General features: G+C 36.4%; 1 pseudogene; it reads right to left on the bottom strand.

Moving 5' to 3' along the window:
- Nucleotides 1–3,628: 3,628 nt before the first annotated feature.
- On the bottom strand, nucleotides 3,629–6,992 carry LOC149226600 (serine/threonine-protein kinase-like protein CCR1 pseudogene; annotated as a pseudogene).
- Between the last annotated feature and the right edge of the window lie 19,354 nt (nucleotides 6,993–26,346).

Raw genomic sequence — 26,346 nt, 5'->3', positions numbered from 1 at the left:
GGTTTTCGGATTCCTTTCGTTTCCAATAGTCTTTCTTCAAGTGTCCAATTTTATTACAGTTCCGAAATTTTTTTCCTACACTTCTTTCCCTTCATTTCGATCTGAAGACCCCCTTGGTTTTTTTCCTCTTTCCTTTGAGCGTCCTCTAGCTACCATGGCTTCTAATGCAGCTGTTTCAGTACTGGATTTCCTTCGTACTTCTTCAGACAGGAGAGCTCCCACAACTAATTCAAACTTCAAAGAATCAGCAGTGCTCAAGCTGATTGAAGTTACGAAGTGATCCCATGATTCAGGCAAAGAACACAGCAAGGTTATGGCTTTATCTTCTTCCTGTATTTTAACTTCCATATCTGTTAATTGACATATAAGTGTATTAAAAACATTCAAATGTTCTGCAACGTTTGAACCTTCTTTCATTTAAAGACTGTATAACTGTCTTTTCAGATAAATTTTGTTGGTTAATGACTTTGTCATATAGAGTTTTTCCAGTTTTTCCCACAATCCTGAAGCTGTAGTCTCTTCAACAATATTGAAGAGAAATTCATCCGCCAGGCATAACCAGATGGTACTGAGAGCTCGGGCATCCAAGTCCTCCCAGTCTGAAGTAGTCATGGTTGCAGGTTTCTTAGTTGCCCCATCCAATGCCTTGTGCAACCCTTGTTGCACAAGCAGATCCCTAACCTTCAGTTTCCAAAGAGCAAAATTGCTCTTTCTGGTGAATTTCTCCACCTCGAATTTTGCATTCGACATCTTGGCCATTTTTCTAGGGTTTCAATCTTCAGTCTTTGAACTAGGGTTTTTCCTTTTCAAAAAAATCTCAGTCTTTGAACTAGGGTTTTTCCTTTTCAGATTAAAAAAAAAAAACAACAACAACAAACAAACAAACAAACAAACAAAAACAAAAAAACTCAATCTTTGAACTAGGGTTTATATTTTTCTTTTCAAGAAATAATAATTTTTTTTCTTTATTTACAAACCCTTTCTTTCTTGCAATAAAGAAACCCTTCCTTTCCTCCAATATTTGTATAAAATCCACCCCTTTAAAAAAAACTTGATTTGATTTCAATCTGTTGTTTTTGTTTAAAAAAGATTTCTGCTGAAAATAAAAAAGTTCTGGAAACTTTGATCAATACCCGGATTCAACAGCAACTTGATTTAGCCTGCAGAACCTCGCACCTCTCCACTCCACGCAGGTTCCTCTTCAGGTGACTCGGCCTGCCTTCAATGGCTCTGGCATGCAAGAACTCTTGAACAGCTTTCCTTCACGCAGAGAGCCCGCACCTTCACGCAGCAGAACCTCCCTTCAGAGAATAGACACAGAGCCTTTGCTCCAGCACGCAGAGACACGCTCTAATACGCAACAAAAAACGCGCTCTGGTCTCCTCCTTGCAAACCGTTACAGGGCCTCCACGTAGGTTCTGGGACCGTAGTGGCAGCACACGCAGAGATGGTTGTCACCAGCGTCTCCTCCTTGCCTTCACACAGGCAGTTCACGCAGGACCAGGCAATTCACACAGGACACAGGGACAGTGTTACGCAGGTCTGGCACTTCCACACAGGCAGCAGCGCTTCCTCTTCATGTCAGCGTCTGGCACTTCCACGCAGGCAGCAGCGCTTCCTCTTCATGTCAGCGTCTGGCACTTCCACGCAGGCAGCAGCACGCAGGGCACTTACAGCCCCATCTCCTCCTTGTCACGCAGAGCACTTACAGCCCCTCGTTCACAGCGCTCAGCTCTTTCAAAAATCTCAACTAACGCTCCGATACCACTTGTAGTACGAATAGGGGAAATGAACATACACTCAGTTATAAAATTGACCAAGAAAAAGCACATAACATATTTGAAACTGAAACCAAACACACAAATAGATACACAGGGTTTACCAAACACACAAATAGATACACAGGGTTTACGTGGTAAAACCTCGACAGGGTGTCAAGGAAACATCCACGGGGCAAGGGATTGGAATCTCTATTAATTCAACAATGATTCTCCACGATTACATTTCTCGGGCATTCACTTGTTGTATACCAACCGCCTCCGTTACATCACTACGAAATGGTATAGAACTAACTAGTTACATTTTACCCAAAATTACATAATTCGTTGTCAAACTAACATTTTGGTCCCCTGCTGAGGCTTTGATGAGTCCAAGTTCTGCAACACTGCTGCTATGATGTGTTAACCTTCATTTATGGACTACTCTATACACCCATATCAAATGGAAAACCAGAAGATATTACCATATACTGATGTTTTGCCTACGTCTTTGCTACAGAATCAGGAATAGCGTAGTTACGGTCTCGTAAAGAAAGGCATCCTTTTAATATTTACAGAATCAGGAATAGTGTATTTATGGTCTCGTAAAGAAAGGAATCCTTTGAATATTACAAAATCTTCATTAGGTATAAACTCTGAAAACTGGCAAACATAGGACAGGATAACATTGATGAAGCAAAGGGATCTTCAGATAATCTAGGAGCCATCAAAGTTGCAAATTAGGATCAAACCTGTAAATAATCTGTTCATGCAAAGAATCTGAACACAAATGAGAAAAGAAGAATTTAAGGAGGCCAAGAATTTAAGATTTATCATCACCAGAGTAGGTAGAACCATGCGACTAAGAAGAAAAGTGAACCATTAACGTTTACTATGGAAGTTATAACGCAAACTACTAAGAGGACTAAATATGGAACACTCATCCCATAAAAGTATGCAAACTGGAATTCATCAGAAACAAAGCATATTATAAATAGAGACTTCAGGATATAAGTATTTTTAATGAGGCTTTCTGACAAAGTTATCCAGGGGAATGGCTTCCCTGCAATAGTTGCAATCATGAAATTGTAATTCCAAAGGAAATGTAATATGACAAAAGATCATGAGTAACATTTTTTAAATTGCTGTCTAGCCTTTAGTGACTTTGAAGTATAAATCTCAAGATGAAGGTTGGAAATCAGAAAAAGAATATTTTGAATAAAATACTTGGTCTCTGTCCATGAGAGCATGCTTTACCATGTATAAAGCCTCAAATAGGAAATGCAGTCAGCGCTTATATATTAAATGGGCAAGTGGCCTGTAATGCCTTTTGGGAGGAACCTCATTATGCTTAAAGTGGCTTTAAACATGGTCAATTTGGAGACAATTTCAAGCAAATGAATTTGAACAGGAATCTGTGTTATAGCTTAAACAATGTTTTATAGCATTACTAACGTGTTATTAATAATAATTATAAATACGTTCATACAAGTGAATGTGAACATGCAATCTGTACTATAGCTTAATGAGTATAAATACAATAGATGATACATACTGACAAGCTAGGCATAATGTTTTTCGATTGTGTTTCTCTATGATTACCCATGCAATGATTATAATAAATTAAGACTGAGATTTGTATACCCAACAACATGCTATGCTTAAAACTTGCATCATTTTTGGCATACATAACAAAAAAATCCGATGTTTACTCAAACTCAATGTTACAATAAACAGCTTACTGTTCTTGGTCTTTAGAACTATTACAAGAACAGTGCAATACCTTTTGATTGTGAAGAAGAATGAATACAAACACTCAAATTGTACAGAACAGGCAAAAAAACAAGGACGCATTCTCTGGTACAATGTCCTAAAGAGTAAAAAGGAAAATGTCAATACCAGGTAGATGAGATGCTATTTGAACTTGAATTTTAGACAAAAACACCCCAGCTGGCTTTGCCCTCGAGGAAAAATAATTTTCAAGCAATAATCTTCAATTTGTCAAGAATGCTCGCAATCGTAGATAGAAAAGCAATACTAAGAGCTAGTTCTGACGAGTTGCTCCAACCATGTAGCCACATCTGACATGGTTGGTCTTTCGTTTGGGTCTTGCCTCACAGAAAGCTATGCAATATCAGCCATTCTGAGCAAAGGTTACACATTTCGTGGTAAATCCACACTACGGTCTAGGATGACTGCTGCCTTTCCCTGGCTGATCACGGGTGCTGCCCATTCGACAATATTGGGTGGATCAAAATCTGTATCATGTGCTTTTCTCCCACTCAGAATCTCTAACAAAACCACACCAAAGCTGTATACGTCACTCTTCTCTGTAAAATTCTGAGACTTGTAGTAATCTGGATCAACATAGACAGCATCCCCTTTCTGGATAGGGGAAGGAAGACCTCTTTCTCCAGATATAGTTAACCCAAAATCTGCAACCCTGGCTCCCCATTCTCCATCCAAAAGAATATTGGAGGCCTTAATATCTTTATGGATGATCGGAGGCGATGCATCTTTGTGAATGTACTCAATGCCTCGTGCTGCTTGCATGGAGATTCTCAACCTCAATGTCCAACTGAGAGGAGAGAGATCTCCATGCAAATGATCGTGAAGAGTTCCATGAGGCATGAATTCATACACAAGAAGCCTTTCCCCCATCTCCTCACAATAGCCCAACAAATTAACCAAGTTGCCGTGGCGGAGTTTGCATATAATTTCAAGCTCTGTTTCAAAATCTCTACTGTTGCTATGGATTCTTCGAGCTGCATTAGCTCTTTTAACAGCAGCCTGTCTTCCATCTGGAAGAACAGCTTTATAGACAAATCCATAGCTTCCTCGACCCAATTCGTTGAACTCTTTGAACCCATTTGTAGCATCTCGAAGCTCTGCAAGACGGAAGGCTTGCATCCGTATTAAGTCATTTGCAGTAGGCCAAGAAGTGGTAATTCCAGACGAGGGTGTTTGGACATTAAGATTTGGCTGATTTTCAGTATCTGGTTGCCCTATGCAAAAGGCACATTCACTTTGCCCCCTTTTTCTCCTTATTATCAAACAGAGAACAAAGCCTCCAATGAAAGCTAAAACAAACCCACAGGAAATTGACACCCCTAGAATAGTAACAAGATCCATATGCCGCTCCTTTTGCTTTGCAATACTTATTTGCTGTTGCTCAGTTAAACTAGATGGAGAGACTGCAGAGACAGGTCCATGAAACCCATCTCCACAAGCTTCTTGACAAGAACTATTTTGACATAGAGAGCATGCCGTGCAGACACGATCAGCGTTCTCAGAACAAAGATCTGAGAGAAAAAATCCATTTGGGCAATTCTCCACACAAGGGGAACAGATCTGCTCTTCTTTCTGAAGGCACAAACTCATCAAATCAGGCAATCCCATACCGCTAGCATTGAAGAAAAACTCCCCACTATGACAAGGCTCCCTGCTGCACAATCCTGGGCTGAAAAGCTGCAAAGGAGGATTATAACCCGATCCATTTCCCCAACAATCCACGATCAAGTTATCTTCCCTAATGCCACAAGTCACGATATTTGTGGAAGCTATGCCCAGAAACCCGACATCTTTTGGAATTGAAGACTGATTGAAACTTCCCCAGCATTCCACGCAATGATTATCTTGGCGGATACCACAAGAATGTTTTGAGCCTCCTGCGAGGGCTATAAACCGAGTTTTCTCTGGTGGGCTTCCCTGGTTCATGGAATTATCCCCCCAGCATTTGACTTCTGAAGTTGTTTTCACAATTCCGCAGACATGATTTCCTCCAGATACAAGGTTTTGAAATTTGTAGGGGGGAGGGGCAGTGATATTGAACTGTGGAGATGGCGATCCCCAACAGAATGCCATTCCGTCCTGGTCTAATCCACAGGTGAGATCATCGCCTGCAACAATGGATTGCAGGGCGATATTGGGATGCGGCCAGAGTGATCGGTATAAGGATCGTTGTTTTGTTGTATTTTTCATAGACCAACAGTCCATCATACCGGATATTGATCCAAATGACTACGGATTCCACAAGCATGGTTTTGCCCAGATTCAATATTTGAATAACGCCTGTTTTGGTTACTTGGGGGCACAAGATTAGTACCTGTTTCGTTGTTCATCCAGTAAAATGGTCTGAAAGTGTTAGCCTGCAGTCCACAAAGGAATCCACCTCCACCGGAGAGTGCAGCCAGAGATGGGCTTGAAGTAGCATCGGTAGCTGGTGAAGTGCTGTTTCTCCCCCAGCATGTTATATGTTGCTTCCCACTTGCATCAATGGTACAGAACACGTTCTCGTCTCCGAAGGATGCTGCTATGGAAGACATGGCTCCATATCCACACACTCCGTCAATGCAAATGAGCAGAAAACAGATCAATACTGGTCCATAGATACTGCTACATGACCACCCACATGACTGAAATTGCCCTGATAGGCCGAGCGATCGCTCAGATTGCGGCATTTGGGAGAAAACAAGCGCATATTGGGCGCTTGGGTACTAATAAGCTACACCCACGTTATGCTCCAGCAACGCAGACTCCAGGAGGACCAAGCAAGAAGGTGAAATCGCTAATGGGTGAAGTAAGATAAAGACAAAATATACAGGGGAGCCCATAGTCAGACTGTCTTAGGCTCCTCGATGAGCTTGGTTACTGGTTCTATGGAGCCATCTCCAGATAACGTAGATACACAGCATATCCATGGATTGAATCATGATTCCACTTTAGATTGACTTACAAACTGTGACCCAATAATGTATTTGAGATGAAATTGTTTTTTTCTTTGTCAAAATTGGGGTCCAACTGCAGCAAGAGGTACTCTGTGCTTTGGTCAATGAGAGGCTTGGATGAGTCAATTAGTTGGTAAGGATTATGAGAAAATTAACCTATACAAAGCCCTCCAATATAGTTCTCGATAAAGGTCAAATGTTCGCCAAATAGATTGGGAACTTTAGCCCAAGATCATATCAAAGTGCATTTGGGTTTGCATGTGCATTGCCATGGTGGAATTATCTGGAAGTGACCGCACTGGAATGCACTTCAATATTCCAAAATGTCAAACCCTGCTCACTGTGAAAAAAAAAAAGGCTGAAGATGTTCGACACGAGGAGAGTTCTCGATAAAGGTCAAATGCTCGCCTTAAAACACTGGGATTTTTAGCCCAATATATGGGGTTTGTATGTGCAAAGCCGGAATTGACCACAACGGAATCCACTTCTATATTCCTATCCTGTTCACTGTAAAAGGGCGAAGATGCTCAACACGAGGACTTGATGTATAGTTAGCTTATAGGTAATATTCTGCAGAGGAATATGCCACACTGAAAGTAGTCTCCAACACGTGGCCCCACTACTACTGATCTAACCACAGCCAAAGGAATATGGTGGCAGTTACCTTGCACTTGATACCAATAGCAAGGCCATTATTGCTTTTACAGGTAGTAGTAACAGTGTCAAATAAACTGAGTTGGGAGTTAACTGCATAGATGCCCAAGGACTTCAATGTTGTCAAACAGGTAATCTGTATGCATAAAATTGTAAAATGAGTTGGATTTAACTACATGCCAGAGGGTTAAAGTTGTCCAAAAACCAATGTTTATTCTTAAAATAATTATGCTTAAAATTGTAAAATAAACTCAGCTGGAATTAACTGCATGCATGCCAATGTCGAATAAATAAATGTTTATTCATTAAATATATTCCACTCTTTCGTTACCGAGGCAATTTATACAATTTTCCTTTTAAATGGAAAATTTCTAATCGACGGTTTAAAAAACGGAACCTTAATATAAAAGTATTGTTACCGATTTGACAACTTATGCAATTTTCCACTGAATGGAAAATTTCCTATTTACAGTTTCAAAAACTGACTCATTGTATAAAATAGGGCAGATCTGAAAAATATGATATATATGTAAATTTGTGAAATGTTTAATAAATATGATTTGTTTATGAGAGATTTTCAGCGTAAATTACATAGAATATTATTTGTCGACGCGTTTCGAACCAATTAGTGTGGTTTATCGTCATTTTATTATTTCGAATCACACAAATGATAATCTATGTGATTTACGTTGAAGAATCTCTCATAAATTGATATGGATCACAGAAGCTTCAATTCACATATGATTTATGTAAACTAGTAAATTTTTAGATATTTGCAGAAGATGTCAAATTTTAAAGTTAAAGTTAACAGAGGTGCATTGATTATTAATTTTACTATACCAAAAATAAAGTTATTATCAAACATATCAAAGATAATGATGAGATTAATACCAGTTTGAACGAGTTTATGGAATGAGAAAATGTCAGGAATGTGGATACTACACGGTTATCGGTTAAAAAAAATATAATTATTTCATATTATCATGTATCTAGATAATAATATATTTTAAATATTATTTCAAAAAAAGCCTATTTATGATAATTTCGCTGGCTCTGTGTGCTAGTATTGCCCTCTAGTGTTTATGTTATTATGTTATTGTATATTAGCTTTTATATGTTATAGTATAGCATATTAGCTTTTATTAGATTGAGATGTTAAATTTTATTTTCAATGTTAATAAGCATTAATTTCGAATTGTAATAAAATTTATAAAATTAAAGGTTAATTAATATTTATCAATAATATGAATATATTTAATAAAATATTAAAATTTGAATATCTATAAATATCATTTAAAATGCGGGAAATGATTGTTTTGGTTATTATTGAAAAAAAAGTTAAATAGTACTATTCTCATAATATGAAAATATAATAAAAATGAATGATATGAATGGTTTATAACAACAACACACTGGAATGTTGATTTATTAGACTTTTTTGTTTAATCCCAACACAAAAACAAATGAGTATTAAAAGTGATTTACATCTACGTGAATATAATAATAATATAGAGAGAGAAAGAGTTGATTTGATCCACTGGGATTTGAATTTTGAATTTTATAGTTTATATAATATTTCATAACAATCATCATTTAAAATGTTTTTGTGAGTTATTTAAATTATTTTTAAAATAAAAATTACATATATTTTAATTTTTGTTTCATAATAGTATTTTGAATAAATATATAAAATATTTAAAATCAAATAAATGTTAAAGCGTAAACACGTAAATGTAAATGTAAACAATGTATGGGGGTAGATCTCACATAAAAGCATAAACATGTAAACTTAAACCTAATTGTAAATGCAAAAATTTAAAATATAAAGAGGTTTAGGAACGCTCAAAAAAAATGTATGGTAAATTAATAAGAATATAAATAAACTAGAGGTATGGTAAATAGATAAAACCTCGTTTTATATTTATTCCATAAACCTCTTTATATTTACAAAAACTCAAAAAATATGTTTTATTTAGGTGAAGCTTATGGGCCAAATATCATGGGACATATAATTAATAATACCATGGGCCAAATACCATGGTCAATAAAAAAGATATGATAAATAAATAAAATATATAAATAAACTAGAGGTATGGTAAATAAATATAAATATAAATATAAATAAACGAGAGGTATGGTAAATAAATAAAACATCTTTTTATATTTACTCCATAAACCTCTTTATCCTTACTAACACTCAAAAAAGAGGTTTTATTTAGGTGAAGCCTATGGGCCAAATACCATGAGCCAACTTATTATTAATACCATGAAAAAAAAAGATTATTAACTTTAATATTATTATTATTAAATCTAATATTCATATTAATATTATTAAATTTAATAACTTTGGATTAATATAATATTAAACTTGTTATATTATAATATATATTAATATATCATGATATATATTAACTTTAGATATATATGGGACGAAAGAATAAAGACATAGAGTGATAGAGGTGGAGAGATAGGGGGAGTGACAAGGGAGAAATGGAGATAAACTTAAGGATATGGGAGAGGAGGAATGAAGAGAGAAAGAGAGAGAGATGAGTGTGAGAGATAGAGTAGAGTAAGAGAGGGAGAGGGAGACACAAATATGGAGGGGGGAGAGAGAGAAAGAGAGAGAGGGAGATAGTGAGAGGATAGGAGGACATAGAGAGAAAGAAAGAGAGAGAGAGAGGGGGGGGGGTGGGGGCGCAGAGAGAGAGAGAAGAAGAAAAAGACATAGAGAGTGAGAAATGGAGAGAGAGCGAGTTGCAAGGGAGAGATAGAGAGAGAGTGTGTATGTTTAAGGGTGAGATAAAGAGACAAAGAAAGAGAGATAGAGAGAAGGGAGGAGAAGGAGAGAGGGAGGGATATAGTAACATAGCTGGAGAGAGAGAGAAGAGAGAGGAAGAACAAAAGACAAGATTTGAGAGAGAGGAGGAGAGTGACGAGGGAAAAGAGAGGATTGGAGGGCACAGAGAGAGAGAGAGATGGGGGAAGAGAGAGGGAGGTAGGAGAGGAAGGGAGAGAGAGGAAGTACAAGAGAGCGGACTTGAGAGAGAGTAGGAGAGAGGAGGAGAGAGGAGGAAGAGGGAAATACATAGAGAGTGAGAAGTGGGGAGAGAGAGGGAGTGACAAGGTTGAGATCGAGAGAGAGTGTGTATGTTTGGGCGTGAGATAAAGAGACAAGAAGGAGAGATGGAGAGAATGACGGAGACGAGAGAAGAGAGAGGGAAGGATACAGTAACAGAGTTGGAGGGTGAAGAGAGAGAGAGAGAGAGAGGTAAAGAGAGATGGAGTTGGAGGGGGAGAGAGGGAGGTAAGAAGAAAGAATTAGAGAGATGAAGGTGGAGAGAGAGAGAGGGAGTGATAAGGAAGATGGAGAGAGAGGGAGAGAGGACAACAAGAGGGAAGAGAGATAGAAGAAGGGGAGAGGGAGAGAAGGGGAGAGAGAGAGAGAGGGGGAGAGGAGGAGGGAGGGATAGATAGATATATTGGAGAAAGAGAGTGTATGTTTTGGGGGTGATATAGAGAGACAAAGGGAGATAGAGATATAGATGGAAAGTGAAGAGAGGGACGTAGAGATTGATAGATATGGAGTGAGAGAGCATGTGTGTTTGGGGGGTTGAGATAGAGAGACAAAGAAGGAGAGATGGAGGGAGATATAGATATATATGGAGGGGGGAGAGAGGGAAGAAGATTTATTGCACTAGATGCATTGATTTCAGTTTAGATGGTGATTTATAATCCTATTTCATTGCTTGCACTAGATGCATTGATTTTAGTGTAGATGTTGATTTCTAATGATATTTGATTGCTTGCACTAGATGCATTGATTTCAATGTAGATGATTTCTAATCCTATTTGATTTCTTTCACTAAATGCATTGATTTCAGTGTAGATGGTGATTTCTAATCCTATTTGATTGCTTGCACTAGATGCATTGATTTAATCCTATTTCAGTGTAGATGTTGATTTATAATCCTATTTGCTTACTTGCACTAGATGCATTGATTTCAGGTAGATGTTGGTTATAGACCTATTTGCTTACTTGCACTAGATGCATTTATGTGATTGTAAATGTTGATTTCTAATCATATTTGTTTGCTTGCATTACATGCATTTATTTTAGTGTAAATGTTGTTTTCTAATCTTATTTGATTTCTTGCATTAGATGCATTGATTTCAATGTAGATGTTGATTTCTAATTTGATGTAATTGGATGTATGATGGTGCATTAATTTTAAAGTGATTGGATTAATATTGTATTGATTTCAGTGTAAGCATAAAAAATTATTGACAATGTATATTGATTTTTGTGTTATAGTAATTCAACCTATTAATATTGGAGAGAAAGAGAGACAAGGTATGATGTTTACTACAATATCTCGAGCTAAAGATTTAAATGGTTTATGGTTTAACCTGTCATTTCATATAATCGATATGAAAAGACGAAGAAAGTAAGGGTGACACAACAATAGTAGACGAAAATAGTTTGAAGACCACAAAAGTAAGGGTGACAATAAGAATAGTAGAAAAAAATAGTTTGAAATTAATCACAATGAAGACTATTTGTAATTTACGATATTCTTATTATTCACATTTTCTATCATTCAACACTATTACATTGTCACTTTACATTCAAAATTTTTATTTTATCATTTTTCATAATTAAAGTTATTCACAATATTTATCACTCAACAAACTGAGGTAACTAAGCAAATTTAAAATTAAAATGACCAGATTAATCTGAGACATATTTAGCATATTTAAAATGATTATATTAATATAAGATGATTTTACATATTTTTGATCAAATTAATCATATTATTTAACATATTTAAAATGATTATATTAATATTAGATGAATTTACATATTTTTGTTAAAATTAATCATATTTTCTTTGGCCCCTATTGAAACCAGCCTAGATTCATCTTAACTCTTGATCTATCAAGAGCCGAGAGGGATCAAATCTCTCTAGGTGAAACCCTTTCCTCAAGTTTTGCACTCAAAATATTTTATAACAATATGATAAGATTCTTAACCATGGATATTCACCGCCACTTTAAAATGGATATTATTAACTTGTAAATAGGCTTTGTTACAATACCATGGGCCAATACTATGGCTTATCAATACCACATGCTCAAAAATCATAACTTATTTCACAATCAAAATATTTTATAACAATATGATAAGATATTCACTGCCACTTTAACATAGATATTATTAACTTGTAAATAGGCTTTGTTACAATACCATGGGTTATCAATACGACATGCCCAAAAACCATAACTTGTTTCACAATCAAAATATTTTATAACAATATGATAAGATTCTTAACCATGGATATCCACCTCCACTTTAACATGGATATTATTAACTTGTAAATAGGCTTTGTTACAATACCATGGCTTATCAATACCACATGCCAAAAAACCATCACTGATTTCACAATCAAAATATTTTATTTTAATTTAATTTCATAACAATTTTTTTAATTAAATCTCAACGAAAAAAAATTATAATTACTTTGAGATACATCTAAACCCTCTATCCTCAGTAGTAAAAACATTCCCATAGAAATTAAATCAAGGTTTTAATAAAATAAAAAATGACAATACTTTTATATATAAATATGTGAAATTTATATAATATAAATAATATTATTAAGAACGAGCATAGATTCATCTTAAGTAAGGATCCAAGCAATGTGAATAAGCAAAGCGACTAACAATAATAGAGAAAAGATAGTGTATGATTTAAAAAAAAAAATTATTATTGTATTTTTGTTGACATGATTGATCCAAAATATAGGTTTAATATTTTACAACCAATTGAGTTTTTTTAATTTAGATACTTTCTTAAACACAATACAATGAGATCAAATTAAGAGAAAGAGAGAGGGAGGGAGATGGTGACTTGGAATTTGACAACTAATTGTAAATATGTGTAAAAATTGTATTCACTGCCAATTTGGTTTTATCACGAAACGACAGTTATGTAACGGAGGAGGCTCCTATAAAATGATGAATGCCCGAACTATTATAATAAGGAGAATCATTGTTGGTTTAATAGAAAATCCAATCCCTTGCCCCGTGGATGTGGATGTTTCCTTGACACCCTGTCAAGGTTTAGCACTTAAAAATCTTGTGTTTTTACCTGTGTCTTTCATTCAGTTTCATTTATATAATTCTTGGTTCTTGGTTAATTAACTGTTTGGGCCGACAGTGACAAAGCTGGAGGGCAAAGAGAGAGAGGGAGATAATGACATTCAATTTCATTTATATAATTCTTGGTTCTTGGTTAATTAATTGTTTGGGCCCAGAGAGGGAGTGTCTTTCATTCAGTTTCATTTATATAATTCTTGGTTCTTGGTTAATTAACTGTTTGGGCCCACAGTGACAAAGCTGGAGGCCAAAGAGAGAGAGGGAGATAATGACATTCAATTTCATTTATATAATTCTTGGTTCTTGGTTAATTAACTATTTGGGCCAATAGTGACAAAACTGGAGGGCAAAGAGACAGAGGGAGATAGTGACAAAGCTGGAGGGTAGAGAGAGAGAGGGATGGAGTGATGGGGGAGAGAGAGAGGGAGGTGGGAGAGAGAGGAAGTAAGAGAGAGAGGAAGAGAGAGAGGTGGAGTTGGAGTGGGAGAGAGAGGGAGGAAAGAACAAAGACATAGAAGGATAGAGGCGAAGAGAGAGAGGGAGTGACAAGAGAGACATGGAGAGAGAGTGAGAGAGAGAGGAGAGGAGGGAAGAGAGAGAAGAGGAGAGGAGAGAGATAGGGAGAGAAGGGGAAGAGAGAGAGAGAGAAGGAGACACAAAGATGGAGGGGAGAGAGAGAAGGAGAGAGGGAGGGAGATAGTGATAAAGTTGGAGGGAAGAGAGAGAGAGAGCGAGCGAGCGATGGGGGGAGAGACAGCGGGAGGTGGGAGAGAAAGAGAGAAACAACTCAAGAGAGAGAAGGAGAGGGAGATGGAGTTGGAGGGGGAGAGAGGGAGGGAGAGAGAGATATATAGCTATGGAGAGAGAGTACGTATGTTTGAGGGGTGAGATAGAGAGAGGGAATAAGAAAGAGACATATATATATATATATATAGCCTAGATCCATCTTAACCAGGAATATATCAAGCACAGAGAGGGATCAATCTCTTGAGGTGGAAACATTTCTTTAAGTTTTGCACTCAAAAACGAGGTTTGCACCTCGAGAGATGGAGAGAGAGTGGGGAGAGAGGAGAGGAGGGAAGAGAGAGAAGATGAGAGGATAGAGATTGGGAGAGAAGGGGAAGAGAGAGAGAGAGAGACACACAAAGATGGAGGGGAGAGAGGGAGGGAGATAGTGACAGAGTTGGAGGGAAGAGAGAGAGAGAGAGAGAGCGAGTGATGTGGGGGAGAGACAGAGGGAGCTGGGAGAAAGAGAGAGAGAGCGAGTGATGTGGGGGAGAGACAGAGGGAGCTGGGAGAGAGAGAGGGAGTTGGAGGAGGAGAGAGAGGGAGGGAAGAAGAAAAACATAGAGGGAGAAAGGTGGAGAGAGAGAGGGAGTGACAAGGGAGAGATGGAGAGAGAGTCAGGGAGAGAGCATATCGGGAGGGAAGAGAAAGAGAAGGAGAGAGAGAGGAGAGAAGGGAGCAGAGAGAGAGGGAGAGGAAGAGAGAGGGAGAGAGAGATAGATAGGTATGGGGAGAGAGTGTGTATGTCTATGGGGTGAGATAAAAAGAGGGAATAAGAAAGAGACACATACATGCAAATGTAGATATTATATAACTAGCCTAGATCCATATTAACCCCGCATTTATCAAGCTCCCAGAGAGATCAAATCTCTTGAGGTGCAAATCTTTCCTCAATTTTTGCACTCAAAAATGAGGTTTGCACCTCCAGAGATTTGATCCCTCTAGGCACTTGATAAATCTAGATCAAAATAGATTTAGACTAGTTAAATAAAACATTTATATTTTACATTGAAAAATAATATTCATTAATATTAAAAATATAATTTTAATTTAAAAATTTCTTATCATAAACTTGTTCCAAATTTCCATTTTCTTGAACTTTCTAATAAACTCTCAAATTTGCAAAAATAGATGAAAATTATTAATTAGTAACGCGGATGCCTAATACAATTTAAATCTGATCATGTTGGTAACTTATATGCTATATGGACATTGACCGTTTCCTAATCATAGATATAAAAAAATTCATAGATTTCAATTGATCAAAGATAAACTGCTACGCAAGAGGAGGTTAAAGTTACTTATATGTTAAACATGGTTACGTCATAATTTAACTTGGTTCCTCACAAAAGCATTCCTCGGACTTCGAGCGTCGTTAAGTTTTTAAAGAAAGAGAAGGTAGGAATTCTAATTTTAAACGGCAGGTTATTTTAGGAGAATTTCAACCTTGCCAGACAAAATGGGTTTTTACCTGCGTATTCAATAATTATTTTATTCTGCAGACTGCCGTAGTTTTGGAGTTGTCTTTCTTTGTTGCGCTGTCATTTTTATTTTACCTTTCGATGTTGTCATTCTTGTTCTAATTATAGTTTTTTCAGGTGAAATGATGCGCTTGACTTTGTAATTAGTTATAACTTTGAACTATTTCAAATCAATGTAGATCTCCAAAGCCACTGTCAGAAAGAAAAAGATAGTTTGACCGTGAGCTTTGCCAATTCTTTAAAATATTAAAAGGACAATCCCTCTCTGTCATAAGAATCCATAATATTTTGGCATATTTATTGATGGAATGTCTGGCATTATCATATCTCATTAAAAATTTACTCAATTCCACCATACTTACAACCCACCTGCTCCTTCATATGACCATATGCTGACTCTCTCTATCACGCCCCTCTGCTTGACCCCCAAAACATGTTCTTTATTTTCCATCATTTCTGGATAGTGACCTGGCTTTTTGGCCTCATTGCACCAACAACGGTTAGGATTGTCACCCGGTCCATGAGCTGTCCAAGATTTGAAGCAGACAAACTATCAAATTCGATGCCACCACCATAGTGCGCACTCCAATGGCGGTGCCCATTCCAATACTCACACTTTCCATAAATTTTTATAATGCCAACTTGCCCAGTCTCACTTCCCATCACTTTTCTTGATGGCTGTGAGACCCGGAATAAAAAAGGCCCCATTAAGCCCCCGACCATAAAAACTAATAGTATTTTCCGCATATGGCTCTTCCACTGGATTTGCCTTCCTATTTCTATCGTTTTTGGATTGCTTTGACAGCTGGTGCCATACTCGGAACTCGTGGGTATCGGCATCGGTTCATGTGCGGCATTGTTTATGCAGATAAAAAAGTCATTTTGATTTCAGCCTGGATGCCCACAGGATTATTCTGGGAAAAAGGTGGTCATGATGGGGGCTGATTCATACCTTATCTACTGAGCTGTCTAATTTAAAATTGCAATTTGGGCTTTTAACCGTTGTAATCCGGAATCAACTCTTGCCCCTTGCCGGTGAAAACTGCGGGATTCTGTAGCTTATGCATGTGTAATGTAGAATTTGACAGGCTCAGAATTGACCCATAAAAGGCCACAGTAGTCCGAGGAGGTTAAAAGGCAGTTTCCAAAAGCCCAGCAATACATAATTTATTAGCTGTTTTGTAGCATCTGCACTTTGAATCAACTGTTGAATAGACACCAATTTGGTCCCATGCAGGTATGTCGAATGTATTCCCACTTTCTATACTTTGAACCCTTCATGTTTTTTGTGAGCATCAGCTATGTTGGCGTGCTGGATAGTATATATATAACATGAGTTGTACTTATCAAACGAATTTTAGTTTCATATTGTAACAGTGGCTTCAATATATAATGTTTCAATAACTCCCAAAAGGTTTGACTTTGCATCTGCTAGCAAGTAATTGATTGGAGATAGATGGGCCATAGCACTTACTTCATATTGGGGAGGCAGCAATCCACACCTTTAGAATAACAGGCAAGGTGGTCATCATGAAAAGGGCCCTGTGGTTTGTGGTAGAGCAGCCCGCCTGTTGGGGTAGGTCCTGGTTTTGATTACTAGCGTATCCAATTTTTAATATGATATTATTGGAGCCAGGTGTTGTGGTTGATTGGTAGCCAGTGTAAGGGAACAGGTGATTCACCGGTAGAGCAGCTCACCTGCCAGGCAGGTCCTGGGTGTGATTTCTTAGCAGTTCCAATTTTCAACCCTTTTAACCAGTTATGAAATACGGCCTACAGAACTCTGGGATTAAATTTAGTCTTGAAAAATAGCCTAGAGAAATCTGGGATTGGATTTTTAATTCTAATACCCTGCTGTGAAAATTGCAGGGCGTAGGTAGGAATTCCTTATCCTATTGCGCTAGAACAGGCCACCGGCCTGGGGTAGGTTCTGGATTTCATTCGTCGCCTGTCCAATTTTCAACATGTTATTGGACCCAGGTGTTATGGTTTATTGGCAGCCTCTGCAAGGGAATATGTAGTTTAGTGGTAGAGCAGCCCACTGGCTGAGGCAGATTTGTCGCTGTCTGATTTTCAACCCTTCTGACTAGTTTTGGAATATGGCCTGTGGGGTTGAATTAACTTTGAAATAGGCCTATAGAAATCTCGTGTTTCATTTTTAATTTTTAATTTTTAATTTGAATACCCTGTTTTGAAAATTGCGGGGCAAGGCAGAGTTCATTGTCGTACCTACTTTCCAGCCTCAACGTGTATGATTTTACCTTTATTTTAAAATTTGAGGGAGCCTGAGATTCAAACCCAGACAATATATATTATTATATGGAGCAAATTCCCCTTTCCTAAGCCTGCATGCGATTAAATCTATACTTGATTAAAAACAAGGCGTTCAACCTTCTATGTGCAATGCAACAACTTTTAAAAACTGTGCTTAAAGCTTCAATTTGATGGCTGGACTGTCTTTTTGTGGATTAAATTTCTCTTCGGCATCAAACATTTTGATACAGGCTATTCAATAAAGGGAAGTGTTCTAGTTTGGTTTCTCCTGATGAAATGGGCTGGGGAGTTGGCAGCCTTCAGTCTAAATTCTGTTTAACCATAATAAAAGTTTTTGATGTGTTTTTTCAGCTATCCACCTTTGACATACACCCTTTAGGATTAAGGTGTTTCTGTGACCTCTGCTGTCCCCGCCTTCAATATGCCAAATCAAGACTTCAATATGCCAAATCAAGAGTCATGTTCTGCTCCCTGCATTCATCCTAAACCATGTGAATCTTGTCAAAATCGTGTGGCAATATAGCATTGCCTGAAAGGTCTGTTTGTTGAGATGGTGATATCATTGATTCACTCCGGTAAAGAAACACAACAGTTCACAGCCCTTATCTTTCATTTGAAGGCTGAATTTGACAACTAATATAATGTATGTTGACAGATTCAGAGACTGTAACTATCCTACCCTTTGCCCTCAATTTGTTGCAGTATTCAATGTTCACATGAAGTATTCATACTTTGTTAGTCTGTCAATTTGCCCTCAATTTGTTGTAGTATTCAATGTTCACATGAACGATTCATACTTTGTTACTCTGTCTATTTTGTAGTGTTGCAAGTATCTCTGATTTCTCCCAACCTTTGCGGTTTTTCAGGTTGTTGATGTTTCTGATATGTTCTGATGTTTTCCGATAATAACTGATATTTTTTCTGATATTTCTGAGGAGTTTATTTCCAGACCGTTCTTGATATCTCCCCAAAATGATATCTTCCACATTGCTATTTTGATATTTTTTTTCACGAAGTTTCTATTTGGCTAGTATCAAACTAGAATGAGTAGTATACTTTGTGTCCAATGCAATACAAAAGAAAAGTAGAAGCTCAAAGTGCTTTCTCTGGTATGTTAATAGCTAAAATCACAAAGCCGCATGAAATATTTGGTGAATTTTTAGGTCTTCTCCAGTAGAGTTAGCTCCACTCGAGTTAAGATTAATTTTACCTAGTGTTTACAATCAAACATATGCTCCCGTCTGCATCTTTGTAAGAGACATTAAAGGGTTTAATCTAATATTGCATTTCGTCATAATTGGAGTTTGTCAAACCTGATCAGGATATTATACTTGTTACAATCAAACATGGTAAAATACTTAGAGTTTAAACTTTATACTAATCCAGGGTAGGATATGGTATCCATTCATTCAGACTGTTTGCATTTGTCCACATTTAAAGCATATTCATGATTATCTAGGGAAAAAAATGTACTATTTTCTTCAGTCACAGTGTGTTTGTAAACTGTATTCAGCTTTGGATGTTGAGGCCTCAACAATTTTGAACATGTGATGAGCAGCTTCTATTATTGTATCTTCATCTAGTTTTGAACAAATAAATTTTGGTTCCCCTCATTAATATTATATACCTTAAATCGAAACTGAAACTGTAAATTATAAATGTTGTGTTCAACAAGATCACTGTTATATTTAGTAGAATTTTGATAAGCTGTCTAGATATTTTGTTTGCAATGAGCTAAGTAGATCATAGTTAGGTTTAGAGTTAGCTCAACCAACCTGGTTAGGCATTGGAGTAGGTTAATTTCAATTTAATAGGGTTACAGCCTTTTTTTCCACCATGGTGAATTGGTAACTCGTTGGAGTAATCTGGGTAAGGCCCAAGATCAAACCTAGCGGCTGCCACTATAACACCGAGAGTATATCCAAGAACTTGTAAGCCAGATATACAAGGAATTTATGACTTAGCAAGAGTTGAGACTCCATGAGAGTGAGCTTGCTTCTTGAGCCTTATCACAATGGGCAAAAGATGTACCCGAGTGGGATTTGAAACTAGTGGAGGGGATAACATCCCATTGTACCAACCACTCAGTCGTCCCACAAGGAGTCTTAAAGGGTCTACACTTTTACTGGAAGGGTATTCCCTCTCTTTAGGGCATGCAGTGGCCATTCATTGTTCACCCCCATCCTCCTCTCCTTCAAGCAACTTTGTTGGATTCTTTTCCTCCTCTTTCAAGCAATTTTGTTAGATGTTTTTCGAGAGGGAGGTGATTTGGAGAGTGCCATGGGTCTTAGTCATAGAATTTGCCAAACCTGAACCTTCAAGTTTGGAATTCTGAGAACCCTCAAAAAAATTGAGGTTTGATTAGGTTCGCGGAACCTCAAAGACAAACCTAATAACGAACATGAACGAACTTGAACCTAAAGACAAATTCGAACCTCAAGGTGAATTTAATCGGATTTGTTTCTAAGTTTGACATCAATTCTAATTTAGGGTTTATTTAGTTTTATTAAAATTAAAAAGAATTGAAGGGCCAACAACTTGTGTCTCATTTTTGAGCTTCATCCCTGGAAGTGCACATATCATGTTCAACCTTCATATTTGGCAACATGCATTTCTCTCCTATCTCAACCCTTGGGCATCCCTCAACACTACATTACATTGTGTTACATGTAAATTACAAACACTCACATATCATTTTCAACCTTCATCTTTGGCAACATGCATTTCTCTCCTATCCCAACCCTTGGGCATCCCTCAACAGTACATTACATTGTGTTACGTGTAATCTACAAACACTTGGAGTCTTTGGCATATGTTTGAGTCTCCCTTGTTGTAGCCCTCAACTAGGTCTATTGCCTCTTGTATAGTGTATACTATAAACCAATGTGGAAAAAGTCAAACACGGGAATAAATTGGCAAGGGCCCGAAAATTGAAAAAAATAAGCAAAAGTAAAAAATACAAAAAATATTCATTTAAAAAAAAAATAGCATCTAAAGTATCCACGAAATCAGATAAATGCATTGCCACATAAATATGAAAAGAAAGCTAATATATAAGATGTATAAGAACTTAATAAGTCTAGTGCTAATTAGATATCAATAGTGAATCAAGTCCTAAATCCTGAGTCTTGACAAAAATAGTTAAAATATCAACAAAAATATAATAAATATATATCATCATCATGAGTCATCTACAGGTCAAAACTAATTAGTCACTGAGTTCCTCTACCCCTTTTACAGGAATAGGGAATGCCTTTTCCACGGCACAAAATTAGTCAAATCTCCTCCTCCTCGGCAGTGTCAACCTCCTCCTCTCTCCAGAAGGTCGAATCATTGAGGATTGAGTGCAAAATGAGTTTAAAATATGATTTTCCCTAACTTATATGTAGCCTGCAAAATACTCACAATTTTTTGGATCAAATCATGAGTTTATCGATTAAATCGTGAATTTTTTTTTTTTTTGAAGTTTGAAAAACTCTCAAAAAGCGTGGTTGATAACATCGTTGAGTTGAAAACTCACGATTTCACGATTTTATCGGGAGGTTTTCCACAGAGCTAGAAACCCTCTGCTTGGTCCAATGCCTCTCTCATTGCGTGATCACTACTTGCAACAATAAAATATTCTTTTATGACATAATTCATTTTAAAGTTTATATATTATAAACTTTAAAATGAAATATTACATGCATATTATATATATATATCATGTAATATGTCATTTTAAAGTTTATATATTTTAAAATGACATATTACCTTTTATTTATATATATACACGCACGCGCGTGCGTGAAAAATGTATATAGTCAAACTTGAAGCCGAACCTCATCCAAACTTCATTAGAAAATTTGAACCTGAATCAAATTTCATCGTTGTCAAACCTGAAATCAAACCCGAACCATGTGACTTAGCCTTGGGTCATTGAGACCATTGTGTGCAAATTTGTAAGTGGATAGACTAGGATGATCAAAAAATTGTAAGTGGCATGTGCAAACCTACTAAGCCATAGTGAGTACATGGGTGTGTTATAAGCATGGAGTTATGTTTGAGCATCGAGCTTCATCATCTGAAACTCAAATTAGTATAATAATTGCAATAAAAATACGTTGTAATCAACATTCAATTTTGAACTTGTCTCTTTATCTGTAGAGATTTTGCGCTACTTCTTTGATCATATTTGTGTTGCCTATGAGAAACCATTTTTCACATAGCACTTTGAGGAATAGAATGTTTTGGTGAGGGGATTCTTTGAAACTGCACTTTGTTGTTTTCTCTCTTGTATAAGTGGAGTTATTCTTGCTCACAATTTTATTCATTTCATCTTCACTATAAATTTTCTTGGGTTTAAACTTTACTTTCCTCAATGTCCCTTTGGATCATGACATGTGTGTTGTGATTATTCAAATTGAACTATGCATTGTTTTATGTAATATATAAATTTTCTTGGGTTTACTTTCCTCAATGTCCCTTTGGATCATGACATGTGTGTTGTGATTATTCAAATTGAACTATGCATAGTTTTTTGTAATATAGAACTGTGTTCTTAATCTAACTACAACACCAATAGCCTATAGGTATTTTGGGGAATTGGTTCAAGATACTTCAAGATGAATAAAGTTGAGTGCATTCCATGTAGCCTAGTATTGAGACCGGTGACCTCCTATGAAGAAGTATCCATATTGGCACTAAAGTTGAGATTGAGATTAGTCAACCTTGCATGTCAATACTTTCCATGAGTATGAATTAAATATGAGGTTGTTTGAAGGGGAAAACAAGTACATAAGGGGATTGGCTAGGTTTGACAAGTTGAGATTGAGATTGATCCATCAACCTTGCAAGTTAATACCTTCCATGATTAGTAATGAAGGATAAGGTTGTTCATAGGGGTAGAGAATGGTTGCGGGGGAGAGCACCCCTCTGTCGAATCTACTCTTGGAGTGCGCTCCAAGCCCGAGCGACCCAGGGAGCACGCTCCCGAATTTGCTTCCTAAAAGAAAAATCGCCCCCTACCTTTTAAGGAGTGATATAGGGAACTATTAATTTTTTTTTTGAGTGTGACAACGTAATATTCAATCTTATGGCCCTAGTGTTGATATGCAGTTCATGGTAATGTTAAATTCTTAAAGTAAAAGTGACTTTCTCCTTTATCTTTCATTTTCATCTTTTTACTTAAATTTTTAATATTACCATTAAATGACTTAGGATGTTTGAGAGTGATTTCGACCTCATTGGATTTCATATGGAGAAATTAGAATTTTAGATTTCACTCAAAATCCAACAGACTTGTCATTTTTTCAGGATTTTAGGATTGTGGGGGATTGCAATGTTTCCATTGGATTTTGTCATGTACTAGGGTATGAAACTTGTATTTAATCAAGAGCACCAAGCCCTCTTTGCGAGGGAGAATCCTAACGATTAAGAGCACCAAGGTCATTCAACTATGCAAAAGGAGACTCCCAATAAAGCACGAGACAAGAAATTAGAAATTTCTCATGGAAAGAGGGTCAAGTAGTAGATAATAGATTTACTTGTCTTTTCTAGTTTCTAGTACTTTTTATGACTATTGACTCTTTCGTATTTATTATGGTATTTTTTGTAAACAATATAGACAATTTAAGTTTGAAGTTTGAAGTTGGCATTTATAACTCATTGGTAATTAATTATGAATATGATGCCTCGTGAAAGTTGAAACACTTCATTCCATGTTAGATATTCTTTGTTATAGTTTGGTTACTTCATAATGGTAATGGTTACAAGTACAACTTTAGTGATAAATGATGACAAATGTTATATATTGAATTTTAAAAGATTGAAACTTTAAGATTGATGAATCATGAGACTCGATATGTTGTATGTTACTAACTTGTGGATGTGGTTGATGAAGATTATAACTTCTATATGATTGATGTTATATGGTTCAATCCATGTTTTTATGTTTTTAATATCTAATTCATCATTCTACATGCTTTTGTTGACATATATGCATCAAAATTTATATAAATATATATTATATAAAAATTTGCTCCTGAACCAGGAGCTTTTGAAAATGTCACTCCTCACTCCCGCTCTTGCTCCCAAGTGATCTTGGGGTAGATTATTGGTTGTTAATTTAGACATAACAATTGTAGGGTTTTTGAGGAGTTAGTTTAAGATAATTCAAGATAAAACTCGAGGGTTAAAGTAATATTTTGGGAATTAGCGTTGAATATTGAATGTGATATCAATCCATTTGTGTGCTCTTCTAAGCATCTCAGTCCATACGAGGAATGTTATTGGATTATTCTCAAGTTTTTGGGGAGAATATGCCTTAGCATTTTTTGCTAAAATGTTCTTTGTATAAGCCATAAAGAGGTTATAGGAAACATATACATTGTAGGGTGCAATGTGCAACCCTTGTAGTGGAATTTTCCTTACGTGACATAACATTTATGTGTAGCATGTGACAAATGTGTGGATTTTATGTAACCACCATTGTTTTCAAAGGAAATGGACATCATCTAATTGCAATGGTGAAAATTTGACGCATTCTAAGCATGTGTAATTACTAGGGTGCAAGAAACACCCTTGGACTATTCTCATGCTTGGAGATAGTAGAAAATTAAAATGTTTTTCATGGAAAGACCTTTATAATAAAGATAGCTATGTAGCGTAAGTGTCCCTATAGGAAGAGGTATTCTCTTACATATTTGGAGAACTTAGTCTAATCTTCCAAAATCATCTAAAACTCTTCCAATTTCATGGTTGACATTATTTTGAGTGCTAGGTGTAGGTTCAATGGACGAGTGAAACAATGATCTGAATGTATTTATTGATTGGAAAAATTTTAAAGTTCTCTCAATGATGTATAATATATATAACCTTTTCCTTGATATTTATGGAATTATGCACTATAACAAGAAGGTTCGTTTTGTAGTTAAGTCCATGTTACATTTTGGATGAATTGCTACCAAAACAATTTATCTTCAAATTTCTCCTCTTTTGATCAAATAGATGAATTGGTTGCCATTAAAGAGGTAATTTGAGTTTATTTGTAATATGCATTAATAACAACCATGGTTGTGACCATAAAAAATTTCATGTTAACAACCCTAATAATCTCTGAATTCAAACTTTTCGTCTTTATTGTGACCTTATAAATGTCCACAATTGCAACCATAAAACCACAATTTTTACCCTAGATATGTATGGTATTCTAATACTCAAACCATGCACGATTGGAACCACAAAAATTTCCAAAAATATTCGATGTTATTGTGACTAGACTTGTAAATTTTCTATTGAACCTAGTACTTGACACATTATTAACCTAGCATATTATAGTTCTATTGAATCATTGCATAACTAAGCTCTTAACAAAATTAGCAGAAAAAAATTACACCAATCTCAATCACAAGTGACACAATCATATTATGCCCAATCAACAATTATTCATTAATAACTCATAATCTACTTAGGCTCCCATCTTGGGATAATGGCCCAACTGAAGAAAATACAATTACACCATACCTTGTATCTGATTCAACTTCGCTCATCTGGATCTCTAGTGTTGCACTTATGCAATTCCTTGGACTCAACACACTAGAAAGGAAGTCCTTCTCCACTCACCATTGAGATGCCTCTCTTAGTGTCTTGTGTTGTTGTATGGTGTATCTTTCACCTCTCCTTAGCCTTTCTTTTATAACTTTTCATTGAGCTAGATGCCTAACTCTAATTTCCAAAGCAGTTGAAAGCCAAGATTAGATCTTGCATCACTTGAGATCAATGACTAAGATTAAAAGATAATCACTAAAGTAAATCATATTTTTTTAATTATCTTTAGCTCAATAGCCAACATAATTAATTTTGTGTTTTTCCCAAGTTAGACTTAGGCTAAGTTACATTACCAACTTGCTCAAACTTGAGCAAGTGTCCTAAGGAGACTTTGGGCGACTTCTAAATAGACTTAGGCTAAGTTACATTAGCAACTTGTTGAAACTTGAGCAAGTTCTCTAAGGAGACATTGGGTGACTTTTGCACGCCTAGAAACTTAGGCCTACACAAACCGTATGAGCTACAAACATCATCAAGACTTACATCCATTTTTACATTCATTGTATCATCCTTATCAATGTTCTTAAAGGATCATAATTGCATCCTCTTTCATGGCCAAAGAAGGTTGCAATTGTGTCCATTTTAACTTCCAAATAGTGGCACAATTTCCACTATGTGAACATACGTGAAGGGTTGTGATTATGTGTCGATATAAACTTCTAGATAGGGTCACAATTGCAATCACATGAATGTCCAAGGAGGGGTGCAATTGCGTCCATGTTAATGTCCAATTCAAATTACATTTTTGGTCTTTGCATGAGTCTCAATTGCAATGAAGATAACATCCTTACAAATTTTACTTTTATAGGTAGTTCATCAATGCTCAATGGTGGTCACAATTTTGTCCATATGAAAATTTAGATAGGGCCTCAATTGAAATTGTATGAACACCCAAGGAGGGTTGAAATTGTATCTATATTAGTG

Source organism: Pinus tabuliformis, chromosome J (assembly GCF_031772625.1).
Source record: "Pinus tabuliformis cultivar Carrire ecotype Pingquan chromosome J, CPIR1, whole genome shotgun sequence".
Classification (NCBI taxonomy): Eukaryota; Viridiplantae; Streptophyta; class Pinopsida; order Pinales; family Pinaceae; genus Pinus; species Pinus tabuliformis.
The sequence above is the reverse complement of the archived record's forward strand: the minus strand, read 5'-3'. Positions and strand labels throughout refer to the sequence as shown.